Source organism: Canis lupus, chromosome 14, assembly GCF_048164855.1.
Source record: "Canis lupus baileyi chromosome 14, mCanLup2.hap1, whole genome shotgun sequence".
Lineage (NCBI taxonomy): Eukaryota > Metazoa > Chordata > Mammalia > Carnivora > Canidae > Canis > Canis lupus.
This window is the reverse complement of record NC_132851.1, coordinates 4,416,782-4,442,696: the sequence shown is the minus strand read 5'-3', so window position 1 is coordinate 4,442,696 and position 25,915 is coordinate 4,416,782. Positions and strand designations below refer to the sequence as shown.

Sequence of the window (25,915 nt, the reverse complement as noted above, 5' to 3'; positions counted from 1 at the left end):
GGACAAAAGGCGCCATGACAGTGGAATGCTTGAGAAGAAAAAAAAAGCCCATAAACCAACCTGGTGTATTGACTCAGGGTGGGTCAGCTCAAGCAAACAGGAGGCAGAAAGAACCTTGATAAATTTGGAAACCAGTCCTACAAATGAACAGAGGGTCACAATCCAGAGAACAAGTTTTAGAGCCCAGCCCGGTGTCAGGAAGAATGCTGAGGCAACAGTGGCTGGCTGGGGTCCCTCCTAATAGGAAGAACCAGAACACACGGCTAGTCCTGGCTCTGCCACCAGCTATGGAACCCTGGCATATCCCTTAAGCTGAGTCTCTGTTTTCTGAGTTGTCACTGAAGATCACTTCCAAGCATTGGTCCTATGTGTTACTGCTGCAGCATTTAGCATTAGCACCTGCCTTGGCCCTACAGCTCCTTCTTTCTTCCTTGACCTCTCTAATCTCCTGATCTCTGGCCCTCCTATCACTCTGACCACTCTTTATTCATGTCTCTTTCAGGGATTGCCTCTTGAGTGCCACAGTTCCCCAGCACCAATCCCTCTTTTCATGTTGCACTTGGGGCAGTCCTCTTACATCCAAGCTCTGACTACCATGGAACTTGCCAACTCCCTGCCTCCAGCACCAATCTTTCCCAGGGTCCTTGGACAAGTATTTCCAACTGCCTACAGAGTTGTATATGTACCTGGATAGTCTCCAGTCATCTCAAATTCATTATGTTTAGTACAAGGCTGTATTATCCTCTCCTTTCGCTTCCCCTAGAATCTCTGTCCCATTAACATCACATTAATGGTGTCTACTTACAGAGATACCTAGGAGCTATCTGCTTCTCCCTCCTCTCTCACCATAAGATCAAAACAGTCATCAAAAGAGAATCCTACATTCCTTTCTCTCGCAAATATACCCACTGCTTTAGTCCTACCCTCACTTTTTTTGCCTGTCCTAATGCGATAGTGACAAAGGCTATCAATTCTCCACCAGAATCCATTCCTTGATTTTTCTTTGGTAGAGAACCTCCCAGTTTTCACTGGATATAAACTGCCCAGTTAGTGACTACATTTCCCAAGGTTCCCTACAGCTGGGTAAGCCATGTGGTCATGGCTATGTTCTAGCCAATAGGAGGTCAGCAAAAGTGATGCGTTAAGCTCCCAGGCATTTTCTTTGAAAAGGGAATGGTTTGCCCTCTTCTGGCTTTCTTTCCACCTTCCTGTAGGCTGGTCGCACAGGTTTGACCTGGTTGATGGGGCCACAATCCTAGGTGAGTGTTTCTCAAGCTTGAGTTCTCATCAGAATCACCCACTGTGCTTATTAAAACACAGCTTGCTGGACCCCATCCACATTCATTTTTAGTGAATTCCCCTGTGATACTGATACTGCTGGTACAAGGACTGCACTTTGAGAACCACTGTCCTAAGGGATTAAAAGGTTAATAAGATTAAAAGGAACCTGGATTCCTGAGTGGCCTCATAGAGTAGTGCCACCTCTGTGGCCCTTGACCACTCACTTTTTCACATGGACCACTCACTTTCAGAAACTCTCTTGTTTGTCTTATTTTGAGTTCTATGTCACAGAAACATAGTGTATACCCAGGTAATATACCCTCTAGTCCATCCTCCATGATTCAACTCACAAGATCTTTTCAAACTTCAAGTCTGACATGGTGCTCCCCTGCTTTAAATTACCCAAATCTTTCCTTTTGCCTCACACAACTTAACTCAACCAGGATGTCCTGAGAAACAATAAGACCTGGAACACTGGGGGAAAAAGTAAGAATTCTCAGTGGCAAGCTGGGAATTGACCCTCTTATATTCCTCAGATTTTAAAAATCTGAGTCCTCCCAAAGGAGAAAGCATACAGCGAATATCTCATCAGGGCAGATAATAATAACTAGCATCCTGAGTTATATGCCAGGCATATAATCCCCCAGTTACCCCATGAGGGGTCTACAACTAATATTTCCATTTTGCCAGCAAAGGAACAGAAATGCAGAAATAAGGGAACTGCCTGTGGCAGACAGAGACAAGGACTTGCCACTCCACCATCAACAGACAGCTTCCTCTCTCGAGGTCTGCCCAGCTGCAGAGACCCCACATCATCCAAGGTCATGTCCTGCCTGGGCAGCTGGTGGCCAGGCAAGGTGGGATAAAGGCCTGCCCTTTTCAGCCCAAAACAGGACAGCTGGGAGAGGCCATCCTCACTCAGAGCTTCCCTGAGATTTTGACTTCTTCCTCTGGCCAGCTCTGCTTCTTCCCTCTTCCCCTCATAGACATTGATTCCATCTTGTGTTCCAGATTCTGTCTAGGTGTCTGCTTCCAGAGAACTCAGCCTGCAACCTGCTGGCAAGTGGTAGAGCTGTGCTCCTGACACAGGCAACCTGCCCATAATCACAATTCACAGCAGGCCGCCAAATCTGCTCACAGGATGCATTCAGGTTCCTTAGGGTAGCATTCAAGGCCCTTTAGAATTTGATTCCAATCATCTTTGCTCACCTTACTTGGCAACAGGTCCTGTTCTGGCATTATACCAAGCATTCGTTCAAGTGGTATTTTGACTGGAATGCCTCCCTCCTCCTGAAGAGGTCCTCCTAAGTTTAGCACAGACATCACCTCCTCTGTGGAGCCTCTCTGAGACTCCTAGAGAGTAACAAACAGTACAGAGTAGTGAATGCAGCCTGGAGTCCTTGAGGCCTGAGTTCAAATTCCAGCTCCATGACATAGCAGTGCAACATGGACAGAATTATGTAACTCCATCTCCTATCTATAATATGGAGCTAATAATATCTATTTTGCTAGGTGGTGAATGAAATAAAATCTGTAAATCACCTAGCCTACAGAATCTCAGGCCCCACCTCAACCTTTAATGGGCATAGAGATGTCTCAAATGTCTTGTGAAAATGCAGATTCTGAACCGGTGGGTCTAAGGTGGGGCCTGAGATTCTCAATTTCTACCAAACTCCCAGGTAACCTAAGTGTGAGTAGTCTATGGACTACACCTGACTATCAAAACCCTAGCCCAGGACCTGGCCCTTAGTGGTACTAAGTGACATTTATTTCTCCTTGCCCTCCCTACTCTTCCCTCTGGGTGCCAATAACATTTTGCTTCATGCCATTTGCACACTCCTCCCCACATCATACTTTAGTTAGCTGCTATCTCTGTGGCTCCCACTAGACTGTGAGCAATTTGAGGGTAGAAACTATATAATCCTTCCCTCAATAGCATCAGTGCCCTGCATTGGACCCGGTATATAAAAAGGGATCAATAAATGTTTGATGAATTAAGCCCATAAATTGGAAATAAAAATATCATCTCTGCCTGTCTCAACAAGTTGTTGTCATGAGCAAATGTGATAATTTGGGAGAGAGAGTGCATGGCAACATATCATATGGTGCAAATATAAAGTATTATTATCCGTCAGCTTTCTACTCTGCAGCAGTTCAGACTCATGCAGCTGAAGCATGTTTGCTGTGGCAGTTGCTCAGGCTCTGATGATTATAAAAACTCAGATTCATCTGTAGTTTAAAAATAAATCAAATTCTCTTCTGGCTAACAACCACAGCACTCTTCACCTATGGTAAGAACGTAATTATAATGATGTAAATGAAAAGAACGTATCTTTCATCAATCAATCAGTCGATTAATCATGAAGCAGGCACCAAGTATCTCTCTCCAGGTAGCGCTGGGCTTTCTTATCTACCTCCCTGAAATGAGCAAGTAATATCAATCAGCCTTATCTCATGTCTGTTTGAAGGTGGGGAGACTGATGGAGGAAGATGAGGTCAGGAGTGGGGTTGATGGGAGGGCAGTTCAGAACCACGCTGGAGACTGGAGGAAAACCCCCACATCCCTTTCCAGGAGGGGCCTGGCCTATGAGGTGGGGTCTTCCAAGTGGCTTTCCATGGTGAGTGGCCAAGACCCTGCCTGTGCTGTTAGCAGATGGTTCCAGGAATATTGGGAGGGCATGTGCTTTAAAACTCATCACTTGGATGGAACTCATTCCTGGAAAAAAGGTTATACTTGAGAGCTCATGCAACGATTCATCTGCAACATATCCACATATGTCTTCTTTTGCATTGCAAATAATGATGTCAGGCAGGTAACCACCAAGGGCTGTGCCAGGCTGGCCCCTGCTCCTTCATGGGGGTGGATGGGTGGTGGTGATGGTAGAGTGGTGACCCAGGGGGGCTTGGATGAGAAGACCCCATATAATGCTTAGGTTTCTCTGGGCAAGTATAAGATTCAAGTCAATTATTTCTAAAGAGGAGTGGGAGGGGAAGAAGGTTAATGTGAAGGCAAACTTCCTAAAATTCAGCAACCTGGGGACCTTTAGCAAAGTGTGGCTCATGTGACAATATCATAGAGATCAAGAATAAGTGCCTACACACCAATAAAATAATATTTTAAAAATAATTGTGGTGATAACAAGATAAAGTTCATAGCAAATAAAAATTTTAAGAAACCCCAAAACAAACCAATATATTAAGAGTGTTCAAAGTAAGTTGACTACATATGTATCTATCATTCACAAAAATATTAATTCTGGTTATACTTGGGTGATTTTAATTTTCATGTGTATTTTTTCTGTATTTTTCCTAATTAATATGTATTATTTTATTACATGGGAAAATGTTTTCCTCCAAAATAAAAAGATTAGAAATAAATGAATGTACCAAAAAATTAGTAGTAATTGTGAATTATGGGGTCACAAATATTTTATATTTCTCAATTTTACTTTTTGTATTCTAGGTGTTGTACATGAATACATATTGCTTTTATAATTTAAATTTTTAAGTTTTCGGGGATCCCTGGGTGGCTCAGTGGTTTAGGGCCTGTCTTTGGCCCAGGTCGCAATCCTGGAGTCCTGGGATTGAGTCCCATGTTGGGCTCCCGGCATGGAGCCTGCTTCTCCCTCTACCTGTGTCTCTGCCTCTCTCTCTCTCTCTCTCTCTCTCATTAATAAATAAATAAATAAATAAATAAATAAATAAATAAATATTTTAAAAAATAAAATAATAAATTTTTAAGTTTTCTTACGGTATATAATAGCAGCAGCAAATAAAGAAATTTCGTGTTGCCCAGTTCTAAACCTCAAAATGATCCCTGATTCCTTTCTCTTTTACATCTTGTGCCTAATTTATCAGCAAGCTGTGTTAACTGTGTCTCCAAAACATATCCTGAATCTCATCATTTCTCCCCTTCTACCTCTAGCTCCACCTAACTCAAGCCTAGCCCCTGAATTATACTGCAATAACCTCTTGATGTCTCTGATTTCATTCTCTGCCCTCTATAATCTCTTCTCCACATCATAACCAGAGAATTATTGACCCATAAATAGCATCATGTCTGTCTTCTGTCTAGAACCTTCAGAGGCTCTCTATTGCCCTTACAGTAAAATCATGCTCCTCACCCTCGTCAGAGCCCATCTCTCCAGCCTCTTCCCTCCATGCCTCCCTCCCCTTGCTCACTTCACTCAAGCCATTGTCCTTGTTTCTTAGCTTAGGAAGAGCTTGCATTTGCTGTTCCCTTTGCCTTAGAATGCTCATCCCACAGACCTTCAAATGCTGTTTCCTTCTCCTCAATTAGGTCTCTGCTTAAACATACCTCCTCAGAGAGGCCTTTGCTAACCACCCTAATCTAAAGTAGTCTGCATATTCTAACTCAACACTCTGGTTTTGATTTTATCTTCTGTAATACCTAATATTTTCTATTTTCTAACTGCTTGCATCAGAAAGCAAAGAATGGTCTTATCCTTCTTATTCACCCCTATATTCCTAAGAACCTAGAACAAAGCTCAACACACAGGAGGTGTGCAATATTTTAGAATAAATTAATAGGTGGGGAGGGGTAGCTAATGGAATTCCAAGTCTAGGCTCATCAAGGCAAAGGAAAGCAAAATTCTTTCTTCTGGGACAATTCTAAGTGGCTTTGTGGAAAAGGTAGAATATATGAGGAGGTACATAATTCCCACAAAGTGGCTCCAACATACCTTTTTAGCTATCTTTTCCAATATTTCCAGACACTTTCTTTAAAACCTTTCCCTGGAGTGTCCTTACTCTCTCTTTTACTTATCACTAAATTCCTGCATTCGCATCATTGACCCTTTGATCTCTTGATCTCTGGTCTAACTTCAGCAGCAAGCCTATATAACAGCCATGTGAGCCCATAAACCTGCTTTCCTTTCCCACATTCAGTCCTGGAACATTCATGGTTCCAAAAGAAAACTGAGATTTCTTCCCTGGAGCATCTTTCCTTGCTGTTCCACAGAGCAATGCTGAGGTGGGCATCTCTGAACGGCAGCGCCAAGATCGTTGCACTTAAGGTTGTTGGTGTCTGACTGCTCTTCTAGAAACTGTGTGTAAGGAGAACTGTGGCAGATGAAAGTCTTGCCTTTTGGTGGTGTTACCTGAGAACTTTGCATTTAATAACTAAGTCTGCCATCATGTAGACATACAATGTTAAATGTATTTGATGCAATATGTACATAAACTAATATCCCCTGGATGATCCCCTAGGTCCTTTTTTCTAGATGCAGCCACTATTACCAGTTTGAGAGATGATCATTTAATTCGTGGGATTTAGTTATGGTTACTGGTTAAGAATCTCCAGGACTATAGGGGATCCCTCGGTGGCTCAGTGGTTTAGTGCCTGCCTTCGGCCTAGGGCGTGATCCTGGAGTCCTGGGATCGAGTCCCATGTCAAGCTTCCTGCATGGAGCTTGCTTGTGTCTCTGCCTCTCTCTTTCTCTCTGTCTCTCATGAATAAATAAAATAAAATAAAATAAAAAGAACTTCCAGGACTGCAAATATTTTCTTTACCCTTCCCATATTTTTGACCACCACAAAGACTCTCTGTAATGAATGTAAGGTACAAAATCTGGAGATTGTTTGCCAACTTTTACAAAAAGAGTTTATTTATTTATTTGAGAGAAAGTGAGAGAGCACAAGCAGTGGAGAAGGGGAGAAAGACAGAGAAAAGCAGACTCTTTGCTGAGCAGGGAGCCCGATGCAGGGCTTTATCCCAGGACCCCAGGATCATGACCTGAGCAGAAGGCAGACACTTAGCCAACTGAGCCACCCAGGTACCCCTGTTTGTGGATTTTTAATTCAAATTCTAACCAGGCTCTTCCCTGACTCTTTGAGGCCCTACGTGGGCCTATGCTATTTGCTGCAGTTGGACAAATTTCTAGACAAATTAGAATCCAGAACAGGATCCAGAACTAGATTTAGATTCCAGAACAAGCTTATACCTACTCAGATAACACCCCTGTGGTGATTTCAGAAATTTTAAAATTCACTGTACCCTAATACCACCCACATGGGCTTTCTCCAATAGACACAACTCCTTCTACTTTTCTCTAAGGCACCAGGGGGCAACATAAGGTCATTCATATAAAGAGCATGTGCTAAAACAGGCCTGGATTCAGAGCCCAGGTCTGCTTGTAAACTGTGTGTCCTAGGACATGTTGCTTAACTTCTCTGAGGCTCCTTCCTCCAATGTAAAATCAGAACAATATCTACCTCATAGGGTTGTTGTAAGGGTTAAATGTAGTATGTATGAGTGGCTCTCACCATGGAGGCATTCCCTAGTTTCTTAAAGAACTGAGGATCCATTTAAAATTCAGATGTGCTTGGGCCCATCAGATTCTCTGTTACATCAGCATTGCTGGTTTCTCCAAGAATGAGTTAACTCTTCCTGTTTGGAGCCAGCCCCTCTGTGAGTGATCCCATCCCTTCTCTCCTCCAGGACCTACTTCTGTCATTAACTTTTTCTCCCCTGTGTCTTGAGTCTCTCTAGTCCATTGGCCCTTTGCTTTCAGGTTTGTTCAAATCTTTCATACAACAAACAAAAGGTCCACCAGTAAATCTAGTGTTCTCTACCACCTCCTGCTCTTTTGCCTTCTCTTCTAACAAGCTTAAAGAGCCTGAGTAAGAGATCACACCCTGTGGGCTGGGACAGAACTTGCAGAATCTGCTCAAGGCTAGAGGCTAAGTAGAACCCCCTTTTCCTTCTGGGGTGGTGGTAAATGGTGAAGACTCTGGATCCCGGCTGAGACCTGGTGCAGGGTGGGGAGCTATGAAGGGAAGGGGCCCACTTCTTATTCATTCTTCCCTGCTTTTAAGAGCCCAGGGAGATTCTGGATGAAAGACCAGCCTTCCTTTAGAAGAATTGGACATATTTTAATTGAGTTCAAATTTGATCGAGGAGGGAGGGACATCTTGGGGCTTCCCTTCACTCTGAAGTCAAAGGACTGTACTTGAGAGAAGTCTGAAGTCACATCCTCAGTCTGTCTTCCAGAAAGCCCCCCATTGTCCAGTGGGGGTGCAGCAGGAACAAGCCTGGGTCCCTGGGAGTATTGAGGAATCTCATATTTAATAATATTGGGGGGCTAGACCAAGTATGAGGAAATCAGAACAGGGCCACTAACTAAAGGGGAAGGGGCTCAGGAAAGCACACAGATTCAGAGGGTTGACACATGGTCTCACTCCTGTTCCCCAGCTAGGTTGCATCAATGAAAGCTATCATCATTTCTGTGGCGCCCCCTGGGTTGTTGCTTCCGCCATGGGAAGGGATCTCTGCTGAAATGAGAGACTGGAATCTATCATCCACAAGTGGAGGGAAGCAAAAAGATGCAAAGGGTTAGCAGTAGGGCAAGTGGAGTGACATTGGGGAAAGGAACACCCCTGAATCCTCTACCCATATCAGTTTTGGGGGTTCGCCTGTCTACTTTAGGGTTTTTGCTTTCAATCATGTGACTCCCAGGCAAGAGGGGAGGCAGAAAGAAAAAGTGGCCCCCTGAAATGACTGTGGTCTACACCAGCATCTCAGGATGGAGAAGCTCTGCAAGCCATGTGAAAGAATGATCCAGACTCTGCCTTCTCTTCTTCCCCATTTATTCACTCCTGCCACACCCCATGGACCATCATTCCCAGGGCTGCCGAAGACTACCTTTGTGCAGAATCCAATGGATATTTTCAAGTCTTGGGAGTTGCCCCCCTCCTTGAAACTGCTCCCTTGGCTCTTGAAGCCCTTCCATTCCGCTTCTTTTTTCTGATGGTGGGACTTTAGGTCCACCTCATGGGTTTTGCCTACCTACCCACTAAAAGTTGCTGCCTAGAAATTTTTCCTTGGACCACTGTCCTCTGTCTTGCCTGGGCAAGCTCATTCAGTCTCAGACTTTACCACATCTATGTGGAGAACTTACAAATCTTTAAGTCTAGCACTGACTTTTCCTCTTGAGAACCTAGAAACTATATAAAACCAAATGCTGAACATCTCCACTGGGAAATCTCACACATACCTCAAAATCAGCACTTTCAAAACTATTACTTTCATTCTACTTAATTCCATATCCCTTAGAGTCTATAAAACAAACCCCGGGATGCTTTCCCCTCCGTTTCATATGTGAATTCATGGCACTGCCATCTACTTGGACACCCAAACCAGAATCTGGGTGTCCCTCCTCACCTTCTATCTCCCTAATCGAAGCTTCCTTTGATACTATGTGTCCAAACATGAAATCCTGCTGGTATTTGCTTCTGAAATGTTTCTTCTGCACTATAATAATTTATAGCTATCTTTTCTTTTGGACTATAACCTCCTAACAGCCTCTGGATTCACTCCTTCCTGAAATCATACTGAACCCTAGAGCTGGAGTGGTAAAATCAAATTTGCCCTGTCATTCTCTTGCTTAAAGAACTCAAATGACCCCTCCCCTTTTTTTTTTTACCTGTGAGATTCAAGACTGTACCTATTTCTCCACCCATTCTTCAACTTAAGTTTGTTATTCCCACAACTCACCATCGCTAATCTCTTCTCTGTTCCCTGGATCACACTGGGAATGCTTTGCCCATCTCTGTTTATCTACAAACCTTTACTCAGCCTTTTAAGATATAACTCATATGTTATCATCTCCCAGTACCCTCCTCTAGACCCTCAGGTGGGTTGCAGCTCCCTATCATCATACTCTGTTACCACATGCCCTGGGAAATAGGAGGGAAGACTAGGCAGTCTCCTGAGTGAATGTCCCAGTCTGGGCTCTGGTAGGAGTATTCAACAAGGCAGATTCAGAAACCTGATTTCATCAGCATATTGAGAACAGAGCCATCTCTTAGCAGCTGACTCAAATGGACTTCCTGAAAAATGTATAATGTCAAAATATCCACAGATTACCTACAGTAAGAACTAGAACTTTCATAAGGACTGTTTTCCCAGAGTGTGAGAGACCCAGTGTCTTCTTTCCCTGCAGAGACTACCCCAGGAGGTAAATGAGAGTCAGAACAACGACAGGTAGATGAATCAAGCAACTTATAAAATTGGGCTAAAAAAACGTGAGGCCTCTATCGCCACATCAGGAATGGGCTTGCCAATGAAACCATACTTTTAGAAGTCTGTTCCTTAATGTGTCCCTGGCCAAAGCCGGGATACTCTCTGTCCCAGCTAGCTCCTGTAAATCCCTTTTGACTTTTCTGACTGACCAAACCCCACTGCCTCCAGGTCTGGGTGTTCTCTCTCTCATTAATCTTTTAATGAAGTTACTGAAGAGGCCTGTTAGCAAAGGCCATCCTTTCAGCTTCCGAGTTGATCCTTTAAGGGTGGATTTCAGAGTTTCAGAACTCGACCCTATCTCCAGGTACTCGAGGGAGGCCTCTCTGTAGCAGCCAAGTAGAAACTAGGAACCTTTTTCTGTTATTATGAGAAGCAGGGACCCAGGGCCTGGCACAGGAGGCAGGCTGAGGGGACAGGGAGACTGGGAACAGGTGGAAGAGGGCTCCCCTCCTCTACCCCCTTCAGAAGCAGCAGCCTTTCAGACCCTGCCTTAAGAGTCAGAAGCTGCAAGGGGTGGTTAAGGTTGTGGTGAGAAGACCAGAGAGCAACTGCGGAAGCCCCATGGTCAGACCTGGAGACTCATAGAGCAGGAAGGCGGAGGGAGCCGGGGCTCTCCCGTGGTCTCACACTCCCAGCCCCACAGCATCGCCTCAGGCACTTCTCACTGCAGTCCCGGAGCCAGCAGCAGCAACAGCTCCTGGAGCTCCTCAGAAATGGGGTTCTCAGGCCCGGCCCTGACCTGCTAAATCAAATTCAAGGGGCGGGACAAGCCCTCAGAATTTGAGAATAGGGGCCTGCGGCCCTCTCGCCTGCAGCCACTCCCCACCCCATCTGCTCGGTTCCGGGTGGATTCCCAAACTCTAGGAAGTAGCTTTATACCTGGGACAGCCTCGGCGGTCCGTGTGCTGCGGGTCCAGCCCACCAAGGTGCTTGCTGCGCGGCCGTGGGCCGAACTGAACTGCAGACGCTGGATCAGGCGCGCCAGGACCCTTTCACTTATTCCCAGGTCTCTGCGGTTTAGCAATGGCCAAGACCTCCTCTCCTTCAAGCGATTCTCTCCGTTCTCCCCGGAGGCTCCTTCTCCCTCCCGACCCGCTCTTCTGCCGAGCGAAGTCCTGTGGGACAGTCTGCTCTTTCCCCTGGAGGCTCAGGCCGGCAGAAGCGCTCACACCGCCCTCGGCCACCGCCGCCACCGCCACCTCCACCGCCACCGCCACCTCCACCGCCACCTCCACCGCCACCGCCACCGCCACCGCCACCTCCACCGCCACCGCCACCGCCACCTCCACCGCCACCTCCACCGCCACCTCCAGCCCCGGCTGTGGACTCACCCTGAAGGAAGCTCCAGCATCTCATTCTCAACGTGACCGCCCCTCGCTCTCCACCCCCTTCACTCCCTCCTGCCCAGCGCCGCCCCAACTGTCTGACCTCGTCCCTCCTGTGAAGGTCTCGCCCTCCCTCCACTTGGCTCCCACTCCGACTGGCCCTGATGCCCGGGTCTCCCTTGAACCTGTTGCCTCCCCTGGTTCCAGTCAACACCTCACTCGCTTGGAGCGGCTCAATTTCTGGGCAGTTGGGCCTGGCGCCCGACTCTTCCCTCCCTCAGTCTCTCCCGCCTCAGGTAGGACCTAAACCACAGCTCAGGTTCATTTTCCAAGGACAGCAGGATGGTGCTGATAGAGAGGGGAACACTGCAGGACGAACTCCCGCGAACATCCCATCTCCCTGTTCCACTGATCCAGCCATTCCCAACAACAGGAAGTTTTCACAGGCCCCTCCGCACAGGGTCCCCCCACCCACCTTGTCCTTACCCTTGAGCTCAGCTCCTCTCTCCCCATTTGCTCTGATTTTTCTCCTCTTCCCTCTCAGGCTGCTCTCTGGAACTCAAAAGTTTATTCTTCATCAGCCACGCCAAGCCATTTGACTCCCAACTCATTCTTGCCATCCCCTCAGGACTACCTTTTGACAAACAAAGCGGCCTGAGAAAGTGCTGTGCTAGGTCTAGTTCTTTAGCTAGAGATGTTTTATTTTTGTTTTTTTTTCTCCTAGAAGATGTTTTGTTGACTGCTTTTAATCTTAACTATGTATTTTTTTCTTCCCACTGCAGGATGATGAAGGATCAAAGAGGTTCGGGACTGCAGTGGGCTATCAAGGAGACCCGGCCTGGTCCAGGCCTATAGGCAGGAGATTAGGGCCTCCAGAGGCTCCCTGAGTACACAGGAATCTTGAGAGAGGGAAGGCACCAGCTTTTAGGCAGGTGGCAAGAAGAAAGCATAGAACTGGAAATCTGGCTGGCTACCATCCCAGAGACAAAGTCGAACCCTGCCTTTTGAGCACCACTGGAGAAAAGGCAAGAATTGAAGACCCAGAAGCCAAGAGACACTCTGATCATACAGAAACCCCCTAGCTAAGAAGGCAAACCCAGACATTTCTTGGGAAGGTGTTCCTAGATTTGCTTGGGATGACATAATTGTTTTCTTAGTGAATACATATCTCTCAGTCCTGGGAAGATTTAGAATTAAATAGAGATAGAATGAAGGAAATCAAACCTCATGGTGTTATACTTTTGTTTTGCCTTTTTTTTTTTTTAAGATTTTATTTATCTACCCGTGAGAGACACAGAGTGAGAGGCAGAGACATCAGCAGAGGGAGAAGCAGCTCCCCGCCAGAAGCCCAATGTGGACTCAATCCCAGGACCCCGGATGATGCCCCAAGCCAAAGGCAGATGCTCAACCACTGAGCCACCCAGGCCTCCCATATTTTTGTATTCAAAGAATCTACATATTTGGTATTTCAAATGCCCCTAATGTTTCGTGTTTTAAATACTCTTCATATTTAATAGTATTTAACAGAAATACTTTTTAATGTTTAATAAAGTGTCTGAAAATTAACTTTGCAATGCTGATTTAAAGTGTGTAACTGACTAATTATTAAGACTTTTGATTTTAAGTTAAAAATCCTTTTAAAGTTTATACACTATACTGGAACTTTTAAGAAGACTTACCACTCACCGCTTTGTGTTTATTAGTTTTATGAGAATTACCTAAGAATTTGGGAGGCTTTGTCTATCTGAAAATTGATGTGTTTGGAAAAAATATTCAACTTATTAAATTAATAAATGCAGTTGAAAATGCTTAACCAAGTGAAGCAGACATCAATTTACTGGCTTTATAAATTGAATAATAAATGGATATGTTTAATGTAAAGGCTTAAGCCCAAATTTTGAATTTGAAAGTAATGAATATTAAATTTTAAAAACCAAAGTAACTTCTAAATAATCATCTCAGGGTAAAAAGTCTTAATTCATTTTTAAAGTCCTTTCCTTTCCTTTTGATACCATGGAGAAAGTTCACAAATAAATATTCCAATCTATAAATGTGAACTCTTCTCAATAGTGAGTTGCCAAGAAAAGAGCCCTTGAGGCTATATGAGTAGGCAGCCAGTGTGCAGTTTGGGAAAGGGCCAGAGGTTAGCTAAAATGACACAACACAATCCTGACTTCTCACCTTCTTTCCAGACTTGTTTCTCGGGTTGCCGACAGACCTTCAGTTAAACATCTTTGCACCACCTTCAACTTTGCGTTTCACAAAGTTAGCTCATCCATTCTTTATCCTCCCTTGCCTACTCTTGGCCTCTGCCAAAAGGCTTCCCTTCAGAAATAACGTGTTTATTGCACCACCATCAGCGCAGCTCAGCAGGCTGGAAACCGCATAGTGGCGCTCACTCTTTCCTCTCCTTCTCCGCTTCTCTAATCCATCGTTCAGTCCTGATGAGCCTTTCTCCACAAAGTCCACTTTTCTTCCATTTCCCCAGTCACCACTGCAGTCTCTGACTCTGTCACCCCACGCCAGGATCACTGTGGGGCCTTGGGTCAGTTTCCTCTGCTGCAATTCATTCTACACAGAGCTGCCAGAAGAGCCATCAAGCTTTGTTTTCACCTCTAATATTTTATTTGTACGAGCATTTGCCAGCTTCTTAATATCTGCCAAATAAAATCCAAGTTCTCCTTGACATCTAACGCCTTTTAACGACTAGGAATACTGCTCCTCTTAGCGTCCTCAGCTTTCACGGTTTCTTATTTTTTTTCTTATTCTTATTTTCATCAAGCTAATTTGCTTTCCACGTTGCCCACACAGCACCATGTCTTCATGCACATCTTTGCATACATAGCTCATTGCCTCGGTATGGGAGGCACAAACCCCTCTTGTTTTCTCACACTATGAATCTGATTTCTTCCTTTCCCTCCAAATCCTGTTACCACTCACCTATATACAATTTACAATATCCTTGACATCCGTATGCATTTCCATAATAATTTCCATGTCTTTATATTATTCCATAACAATGTCTTCAGTTTTGCAGGCATATAATTTTCTTAAAGAGACTATATAAGTTCTTCAGGGAAGGAATTTTACTAGCCTTGTCAACCACAGAGGATTAAATGAGTTTATGTGGAAGTACTTTGTAAACTATCAAGTTTTATCAAATATAGTGTTAGAGTAGCTGTGGTGTGGCTGAAAAAGCCAAGGATTCGAACTTGGAAGAGTTGAGTTCACTAACTAGCTCTATGTTTTACCAGTTGTGTTATTTTAAGCAAAACTTAATCTTTACTGAGTTCCAGTAACCTCACCAGTAAAATGGCCATAGGATATCTTACAGGGTAGAGGTAGTTGTAAAGATCAAATAAAGTGACATCGGGATGCCTGGTTGACTCAGCAGTTGAGCACCTGCCTTTGGCTCCAGTGGTTATCCTGGGATCCGGGATTGAGTCCTGCATTGGCTCCCTGCAAGGAGCCTGCTTCTCCCTTTGCCTGTGTCTCTGCCTCTCTCTCTGTGTCTCTCATGAATAAATAAATAAATCTTTAAGAAAAATAAAGTGACATCAATAAAAAACTTTTTACATATTTTAAAGCATTGTACAGAGGTATATTTTTCAGTAATGACAAGGTAACACTAATAAATGTTGATATAATAACCAATACATGTTGATGTAGTGACTTGAAAAGATTGTAAGATGAGGAGCACATACCATTATGGCCTAAGTAGCAACGCTTCATAGATGACATATCATAGCAGTGCAAGTAGCTTTAGTGAGTCAAACATAGTAAACATCTCTGACTTACAAAAGAAGTAAATAGGACTACAGATAGATGTTAATGGAATAAAAAACATACAAAAATAGTATTTCTTTTAGAGTAATTTACCATGTTTATTCAATTATAAGGGACTATTTGAAAGACATGTCATTTGTCCAAATGCTCTCAAGTTCTGGACACTATGTTTGAAGTGTATTCAGTATTTGCTCACTCAACATATTTTGTTTTAGCAGATATTAATTGTATACTAATAGTATGCCACACACTATTCTAGGCCCTGGAGATACATCCATGAAGAGAGTTCAAGTTCCTGTTCTCAGGGATCTTAACATTCCAATGGTAGAGATTTAAATATGCAAATAAAATAACTATAGATTATAGTAAGTGCTATGAAGAAAGTAATGTGGGGTGGGAGTGAAAGACTGCTATAGATGGCTTTTTGAGAAAAGACATCAAGAAGACAGTGACATTTAAGCTGAGGTTGGAGAATGAAGTAGAAAGCCACAGAAAGAGCCCAGAAAAGAGCATGTTAGACTGAGAGAAGTGTGAATGCAAAGGCCCTGAGGCAGGAAAGGGCTAGCTCTCTTCAGACGCCTGTGTGGTTGGAGCCTAGTGATGAAGAAGTCTGGAGTCAGATCACACAACGCTTGGCAGGCCTTGATGTGAAGTTTGGATTTTTTCTATGTGCATTGGAAAGCCACTAAAGAAACTCACATGTTATTAAAATTGGAATCATACTACTTTTTAAAAAAATCATAGGCCATGTTATCATAATATAACATCTTTGGTCATCTCACAAAGTTTAGCATGATTTGGCTCAAAATATAAATTTAAAAAGAAGGACTATGCATTTTCAAATTTGGACCTTCTCTATATGGGTGGGGTGCACTGAGTAGGGGCTGCCATAGGTTCTACCTGCTGTTATCCTCACCTGTCTTATGAAATTAAGATTCTTCACATTCTAACTGCTAGCTATCTGATCAGTTGTCAAGATAGCAGACAGGCCACCTTCTGGGATCTTTTAAAATACATTGTTAAGACTATGCCATAAGGATAAAGGAGACTGTTGATATACCGATACAGAGTGACCCCTAAAATATGTTAAAAGGAAAAAAAGCTTTGTATACAACAAAAGGGTGCTATCATTTTTTGTGTATATATAAAGTATCTCTGGGATATATAAGAAACTGACTTGCCTATGGTGAAGGGACCCTGGTAGCTGGGGAATAGAATGGGGGAGAATTCTTACTGTACACTTTTTTATATTTTTAAATGTTTTAACCAACATGAATGTATTATTACTTATTCAAAAAATTAAAATCCTACATTTTTTCCATATAGATACTTATCTTACAGAAAACAGGCAATGTTCCAGAATTGGTGAGAAAGTTTGCATCACTGGGTAAACCTAAAGTTAGTCTATATAATCACAAGAATATTTAAAATCTAGACTTATGCTCTCCAGTACAGTAGTTACAAGTCACATGGCTATTTAACTTTAAACTTAATTTAAACAATATCAAATTTCAAATTCAGTACCTTGGTCACACTAACTACATTTCAAGTGCTCAGTAGCCATTAGCTACACGTGACTAATGGTTATCATGTGGACAAAACAGAGAACATTTCCACATCATGGAAAGTTCTATCAGACAGACTGCTATACACTTATGCAAAAATACCATCAGGGCTATGAGCTAACTCTTAAAACTTAGCTGATCAAGACAAAGAGACTCAGGAGTACAATAATACCAATACATTCCAATGCTAATTTCCCCAAGATGACTCACTAGAATGGCACTTAGAGGTGCAATCAAAACTCCCAGCTTTAGATTTCTAAGGCAGACTGGTATATAATTTGTCATTACAAAACATCAGTCTACACTAGTATAGCACTAGCAGTTATTGTGTAAGAGTTAAGAATTGTTTTTGTATATGTAAACTTCGATTAAATAAAACTAACATAGTTAATATTTACTGAATTTGATATTCTGCATTGATTCAGTAAATGAGTCAAAAATACTAGCACAATAAGAGTGAGTAATGAGATTCAATTATATTCAACTTCTTTAGTACAATTTGTCAACTTTTGTTATCTTCGCTATCATTATGAACTCAGCTTTTCACAAATTAACACATTTTAAGTAACCATAGTCATCATTTTCCTTTTGATACTCAGAGTGACAGAATTTAGCCCATGAGTGTCCCTGTGTTCTTCTATGCAACACCATTATTTTTTTAAGCATTCTTACTTTCTGTCGGAATAAAATATTCCAAGACTTACCTGTATCTTCCCAGACCCAGACATGAATCAGCCATTTTTCTAAGGCATATTGCGTTTCCTTCAAGTGAAAAATAGTACTAGACCCAAAAATGTAGGCATTAGGAGTGCATATCATGAGGCTCATGTGGTGGAGTAGTATTATTCCTTGGCCATTTCATTGAACAGAGCTAGAAAAGACATAATTTATTATATGTTATTAGTTTTTATTAGTATTTCCACCTTAGTTCTCACATTACCATATGTCCATTTCAATTTTTAAAAATTCTTCAAATAAATTATATTTCTCTTTTTTACAATTCAATGAAACATTCAATTATCACTTTAAATAAAACTGTTGGATTCTTGACAAAGTTAACATAATCACACATTTCATTTATCTGATGATAAAAGGATTGAACAGTAATATAAATATTAGTACTAACAGTGAAACTACTCTATAATGTTCAATTTTTTTCTTGCTTTTCTCTTTGAATGCATCCAGACCAATTACTCTGCCACTCAAGACTTCATTTTGCTTCCTTGGATAATACTTATGAGTATTGTTTGGTCCTTGTGTCTTTGTCCATGAGCAAGCAGACAACTAACATTTTTGAGTTCTTGGAGACAGTGGCCTCCAGTTTCTTACTTTTTCCTCTTGGGAAGCTAGAATTTTTGTTTTGAAATGCAAATTAGCTTAGCAATAGTTAAATGACAGGTAGGCCATCTTCATGTTATCTTTTAAAAATAGGTTTTCGTATAAAAAGAAATGGACAATGTTCCAAAATTATTAGAGAAAGGAAATGGTATCACGTGGTAAACCTGAAGTCACAAGTTAGATTTTAATCTAACTGATTAAAATCCAGACTTACTACTATAGGTTTCCAAGTCAGAGACAACTGGACAGGTACCTACATGAATAATTCTGTAACTACTATCATTCAGAGTCCACTTGTGAAGACATAAGCAGTTATTCACCAGTTAGCCTAAGTATATTTTCTTGCTCAGCCCACGAATGAGCCCGAAGAAAGATTTCTAGAAGGAAGCTGTTCACACCTGATTGGTATCCTTGAAGAAAAAGCAAAATAAACCAGTGAACCATAGTTATAGGAGCTGCCTAATGATTAACAATACAAAACTAGAATTGAATTTCTTCATTTAGTTGGACAGGTAGGTGAGTTATGACTCAGGAGAGTTGTCACAGAGCTCTATCAGGGCCTAACCCAGAGGAAGTGGCACTATCACCAAATGCATTGCTTATAGGGTTTAACTGTGGGCTCTGGGCCTCACTTTTCTCTTCCTTTGAGCTGCGTGTTGAGTTAGTAGGCTTGCTACATGGTGGCTGTTATTAAATTAGGGAAACTCAGCCTGATTGCTCCTCTCACCTCCAGCCTCAAGCATCCAAAGCTGAGTTCAATTCACCTGCCTTGTGTAACTGGAATACCCTGTGCTCACTCTACTAGTATACCAAGTATTGTGTTGCATTGTAATTTTTGGCCATCATGTCTGTCACCCCATTGGTCTATCTACATTTTTCAGATAGACTTTTCTGTAGATAGACTTTCAGATGTAGATGTACATTTCCAGAAAGAATAAGTCTTCAATTGGGGGTTGCTTTAGTCTCTCGTGATTCACATCAAATAGGCCTCTTAACTTTAGACTTAAAAACCTCATGAAGCCAGTCAACTCTAATTTATCTATTATAACAAGATATAAGTTATTCTAGGTATATCCTAGAGAGCAGAATGTTGAAAATATTTATAAAATCTCTAAGAAAGTTCAAATGCTCAAGTTTTCTAGAGAACCTTGCAATCCATTCACTAAGATTAAAAATGCATCCATACACAGAAGTGAAGTCAATGGTATTAATGTCATTACATATTCTTTAAGGTAGAGATTCTCTTGCCCACTTCTATACCTGCAGTGTTTCAAGGTTCTTAACATACTACTCAGTAAATATATACTGAATGAATAAAGTATAAATATAAATATAGACATACCTTTGTAATCACCAGCCCAGAATACTGTCCTTTTGTCACCTACCAGAGACCTCAATTTGAAAGTGACTTTAATCTACCTATTTTAAAAAGTGCACTGATATTTGAGATATGTTGCCTAAAGGCTACCCAACCCTCAGTTTCTATATATTTGGTAAACTTAATGTCAAATTTAGCTCTCAACAGTAATACCTTTGCCAGATTATAATTAGCTATATTAAGAGTCGACAAAGGAAAAACATCCACATGAAAATTATTCCTGCAGTTTTTGTAAAATCACTAAAACAGTTGCCCTGTTTTCTAGAAAGTAAGTTTCATGAAGCCAGAGACTTTACTGGTTTTATATGCAGTATAAATTTATATTTTATATGCAGTGCCTTGGGCAGGGCATGCTATAGGCCTGAATGAGTACATGGCTTGTAGTGAATGAATGAGTGAATTCTATAATTTGATGTCTTTTAAATAAAGAGCTATACAATGAATTATTTTCTAAGATTGACTACAGGGAGAAAGTTTGTCTTCCTGAATAAACTGATGTGGCGTTTTCGTTAGACAGTAAGAAGGTGTTTTCTTTTACTTCCTTCAGGGAAGATTAAAGCAGGACCCTTCGAAGAATATCCTCTGTCTGTCTTCTTTCAAACTTAACATCTTGGGGAGCCTGGGTGGCTCAGTCAGTTAAACATCTGCCTTTGAGGGTCCTGATGCCAGGGTCCTGGGATCCAGTCCCCGCTGGGAGCCTGCTTCTCCCTCTCTCTGCTGCTCTTCCTGTTTGTGTTCTCTCTGTGTCAAATAAATAAATGAAATCTTTAAAAAAAAATTAATATCTTTACTCCCCCACCAGAATTGCCTTCTGATAAGATTGGATCCTATGCTCCCTTTCCGTTTAAGCCCCAATCCCTTTTTCCTTGTATCTGCTCCCCTCTCTCACACTCTCACTTGCCTCTACCCTCCCCTATCGGCCATGTTTCAGCCATTTGATGTTGTCATATCCTCAACACCTCTTGCTTATTCTGCCTCATGGCATTCCTGATGTTATTTCCTCCACCTGGCAATGCCCCTTCCTGTCATTATTCCAAGTACTGGCACCATTAATTCCCTGATCAGAGATCTTGCCCTTTGAACTTGCACTGCCTGTGTTTGAATCAAAGTTGTTCTTTAAGCTTTAGTTTCTTCATTGGCAATTCTGTAGCTTTATACCCTATAGGGCTATTGTGAGGAGGGATATAAGTGGTCAATAAATAATAGTGCTTAGTATTAACATAATTTAAATTAAATTAACATAATTTCTTCTATTTTCCTAAAGTGTACTTTTCTCATACTTCATACCTGAACTATGTACTTTGGTTATTTGTGCCTCAGGTCCTAGAATATAATCCATTTCAAAGTTCTCACATTGACCCTCCCCACATAATCCACAACCTGGATAGGAAGTAGATAATATTTTTGGTTGCTCATCTAATACTTATTGTTTCCATGTAGCCGTTGTATTTTTCTGTTCACCACATTAGTTTAGGACAATGACAGTTGTTAACTTATGTATGTCTGTTTACATGTGTCTATCTCTTTCTAATAGTTATATTTATAGAAATAGGAGTTGCTCAATAAATGGTAGTACTGTACATTATGTAGTATGGACTTACAATTAATACCTTATTCAGGTCTCACCATAATCCTATTAGGTAGGTAGTGGTATTTCTGTTGTAGTAGCATCCCTGCTGTTAGTGTTGGCTTAACACAGATGGCTATGCCATTAGAAGAGCACTTTGTAAGGAAACCTAAATATTCTAGATTTCTCTGAGTTTCTTATTCTTTCCTATAACAAAGTGATTAATTGCCTTTTTTCTCCCAATATTGTTTCTGTGTTTCTGAGCCTGTGTTTATGACTCTAAGTGGGTCTCTGCTTCTGGATCTACTTATGTGGCAGCCATTTCCTCACAATTAACTTCATGTGCCTCATCTGACACACAATGTCAGCACCAATCTCAAACTCTTTTATAAATCATTTCTTTGTTTGATTGGTATGAGGAAAATATGTAATGCATGTGGAATAAAACATAAAATCTGAACAAGACTCTTACCACAGGAAATCCTTCTGATCATGGGCATAACAATTTACAAATCTGAATAGGTGTCGTGCTCCTCACCAACCCAGCAAACCAAAGAAGCAGATGGCTAATCTTCTTAAACATTATATAGTTTGGGTCTTATCATAGACATTTTAAAAATATTTTTCTATTTCAAGGATCTACAGAAAGTTTATCCCTTCAGTTGGGAGAGCACTGCTATACCTCCTTATTATTCATCTCAACTACATCTCTGAATAGTATCTAAAGACCTTATAAGGCTGGTCAACTTTAATTTGTCATATATTACATGGAATACTATAAATTATTCTGGATATATTCTGAATGTATCCTGGACATAGGTGAAAATTACTTATGAATCTCTGGTGAAGTTCAAGTGAGCAAGTTCTACAGAGTACTTTACTTTTATTTTATTTTATTTTTTTTTACTTTGTACAGGTTAATTGAATGATGTTGATGTCATTGGACATTCTCAGGCATCCACAGTGAGATGCTGCACATATAAAGACATTATTCTGCCCCACAGCTTGCAATCTAAAATTAGATATACACAGGCAAGCCAGATAAACATAGCACATTTTTTTGAGACCAAAAAGAAATGATGGGAGAGAAAAATGAGAGTAGTGAATCAAAAAGTCAAAGGGAATTGACAAATATTCTATCTTCTGCCTTTCACTCATAGACTTAATTTCCTCTGTCAGAAGCAGTCAGACTGTTAAAAGTCAGTCATGCTGTATAATGTTCTCAGCTTTGGAGGTCCAGAAAGTTCTTTCATCCAGCAGTCATTGTTTGTCCCTGCTTGCCTGACTCTAGGTACTGAAAGTCCACTATCTTCAAGCTCAGCCCTGGAAATGAGTGCCCAGCCAGTATGTTAGGAAATATTCCTTCTAGGAGCCTATGGAGTTGGAAAGTGGCACACTGCAGTGAGACAAGTGATCTGGACTTGAACACAGCTCTACATACTCATGCCATTTGAACTTCAGGTTGAGATCTCCCTATTAAACTTCCCTTCTATGTGTTCTGTCCACAAGCCTGTCTGGCCATCTCTCTGAGTTTGGGATACAATCCCCCCGCCCCCAAAACAAAAAAGCACCTCCAGTGTGCCTGGCTTCATGCTCCCTGATAGGAATACAGACAAATAGGACATAGGCTCTCTTTTGGAGTTTACAACTTATTTTGGAGTTTACAACTTATTTGGGAAGATAGCTCATAAAAAAAAAAAAAAAAAACTTTTAATGGAACGTGGTAAATGTGGCAGAGGGGTAGTCAGGCTAAAGCCCAAAGGAAGAGCACCCAACCCAGTCTGGGTGGAAGAGCACCCAACCCAGTCTGGTGGTCAGGGAGGAGTGATGATGAGATAAGAGTCTGAGAGCTTGGCAGAACCAGGAGACTTGTAGTCCAGAAGCCAAGAGAGTGTGCTTAAAAAAAGAGGGGGGAGGTAAACAGGGTCAGATTTTGCAGATGTTGAGCAAAATGGACCTGAAGAGAATCCACTGGATTTGTCAAATAGAGGAGGGCTCACTGTCAGGGCAGTTTGAGTAGAGGTGGAGGTTGAGGAATTAAGGAGAGACAAGAAGTGGGAATAGTAAATTTGGCTGTGAAAAGAGCAAATTAGAGGCATAGGTCATTAAGGGAAAGTTTGTTTTTTGATCAGAAAAACAGGTTTCTAATCTGAGAGAAAGGAGCTGGTTGGAAATAAAGAGGTGATCAATGGATCGAGGGAACAGGTTCTTGGTTCCAGTTCCACATCCCATTCCTGGTTCCTCCTGGGATAGGATTTAATACCCTCTCCTGATTCTACTAGTTCCCTCCCTTAAGGGATGGGCTTTGCTTCTAGTCTCCCTAGCTTACTCTCAATTCTACCTCCCTAAAAGAAGACAACGGCATTCACTGGATGTCAAGAACCACAGCTGCACAGAAGTCCTGATTGACCAGCTTCCTTCCCAAAGTATTTATTAATCCACAAAGAATTGATATATTTTTCCAGGGACTAGAATACTTCTGTCAACCATCTAGGGCATCCATTTCCTGTGCCCCGGAGGTTCAACTGTTAATTGGACTTATTAGGAAGTTGCTTGTTCAAAATGGCTTTATAACAAGTCTTTGGAGAGTTATTTAATCCAGACTCTAGTGAAACCGGAGAGTGAGCCCTTTCTAATGAGTGAGGTACTCAAACCTAACCTAGACAAACTCCACTCTTGTTGAACTCTTGCTCTCTGACAAAATTTTTTAGACTCCAAGCAGACCATTTTTCTCATCTTTGTTATTTACAATTACGTTTTCATGAGGTCTACCACACTGTACTCTCATCTTCTACCAGAAATAATGTAAGAGCCTCTGGATAATCTTAGTAATTATGTATGGGTTTGGATAGTTTTAATCCTTGCTGTAGTCTAATGTTCACGTTATTGGAGGTGATCTCCCTTTACCTTCCTTTATTGAGTACACTTCTTCTTTGACCCGTTTTCTCATATTACCTGTTTTGGTCACTTAATAAAAATATTAAAACGAAGTCCTGTTTTCTTCCAAAGTACAATGATGGAATTTCCACCCTTTGTTTTTTACTTTTTAATTTATTTTTAAATATTTTATTTATTTATTCATGAGAGATGCAGAAAGAGAGAGAGAGAGAGAGGCAGAGACACAGGAGGAGGGAGAAGCAGGCTCCATGCCGGGAGCCGGACGTGGGACTCGATCCCGGGTCTCCAGGATCACGCCCTGGCCGAAGGCAGGCGCTAAACCGCTGAGCCACCCAGGGATCCCCCACCCCTTGTTTTTTAAAGAAAATACAGAATCTAACAGAAAATTGTCACAGCCAGATAAAATGCTGGGATTGCATGTTGACTGCATTAATTTTTATGCTGGCACTTAGGATACCAGAGAGCTCATGATAAGCTTCGTGAGGACAGGGTTTTGTTTCCGTCACTTGTCTTTCCTACTTACACAGTACTCTCCACTTGGCAGGCGTTCAATAAATATATTGACGGATTGACTTTTAACCACAGAGTTCTAACAGAGTGAACGGTGATTTAACACTTCCTAATAGACACGTCTTCCTACTACACAATCCAAAGTTTTGCTCTTTTGCTTAATAAAGCACATGAGGCAGTATGTTTTTTAAAAAATATTATCTTCCTACCAAGATGGGGGCGAAATAGCACTTATGTGGGATTCTGCTGGTTTAAATTCTAATTAAATGACAATAAAGCCCCCAGTCCACACCTGGTAAAGTATCTGGCATGCATTAAAGTTTATTGAATTAAAGAATGAATTGGGCAATCGTTTAGTTTGAGACTGTTCTCTTAACAGTAAGATAAAATTATTACTAAGTGCTCCACCACCCACACCAGATGCTGTAGGGAACAAATGATGCTTATGCAAGGGGTCTAAGAACTGTAAAGTAAAAAACTCTCAAGTGGGAGTTGACTTAATGGCATTCCTGTAGGGACACTGTAATGGAATTATATAACGGTGTTTTTTTGAGGACCATCGATTCATTAAATTCACCATTTCTATTAAAGTCCGCAACGAAATGTATGAGGTTGTTTCACACATTTGTCATAAACTGTTGCTGACCTTGCCTGCTTGCGGGTCTGGGCTGCTATTCCGACTGAGAGACTCATACTCCGAGGAAAAACAGCAGTTTTTCTTGAGTCCTGTTTTCTGCCGCAAAGAAATCTCAAAGTAGAAATAGCAGAACCAAAGATTCCCACCTCGCAGCTTAAGTTCATAGAGATCACGACACTTTAAAAAGGGAGGCGGACAAAGACCCCGAAACCGCTTTCCCAAATTAAAGCCCCTCTGAGCAAAGGACAGCGCGCGGTGGAGGCCGAGGGCCCCGCCCCCGCCGGAGGCCACGGGCCGCCCGGGTCCGGCGCGGGACGGTTGCGGGTCCCCGAGCGGGCGGCCGCGACCCGCGGCCGGTTGGGGGCAGCGAGCGCCGCGGCCGTTGGGGACTCCAGCTCCCGGCAGGCACCGCTTCTGCGGCCGACGCGCGTGGCGGCGCTGCCCGCTGGGACTCGTAGTGCGGTCCCGGTAGGAGAAAGGGGGGCCAGCCCCGGCCTCTTTTCACGCGCGTCTCGGAAACTGGGCCCGGAAGGGGCCACGCCGGCCCCCCTGTGCCCGGCGTCCCTCCGGGGCCGGGGCGAGTCGGA

The 25,915-nt window shown here is 42.2% G+C and overlaps 1 long non-coding RNA gene across 5 annotated transcripts in view; it reads right to left on the bottom strand.

Moving 5' to 3' along the window:
• The window catches only part of LOC140603627 (uncharacterized), a 68,033-nt gene extending 42,346 nt beyond the window's left edge, over positions 1–25,687 (bottom strand). For 3 of the 5 annotated variants that reach the window (XR_012006540.1, XR_012006542.1, XR_012006544.1), the window contains exons 1-6: positions 25,338–25,687; positions 19,681–20,457; positions 17,705–17,871; positions 12,136–12,283; positions 11,204–11,439; positions 61–137 (exon numbers count right to left, since the gene is read on the bottom strand). This is a non-coding gene — a long non-coding RNA (uncharacterized lncRNA). The remainder of the gene's footprint in view (positions 1–60; positions 138–11,203; positions 11,440–12,135; positions 12,284–17,704; positions 17,872–19,680; positions 20,458–25,337) is intronic. The other 2 variants (XR_012006543.1, XR_012006541.1) reach the window with 2 other exon arrangements.
• Positions 25,688–25,915: the final 228 nt, after the last annotated feature.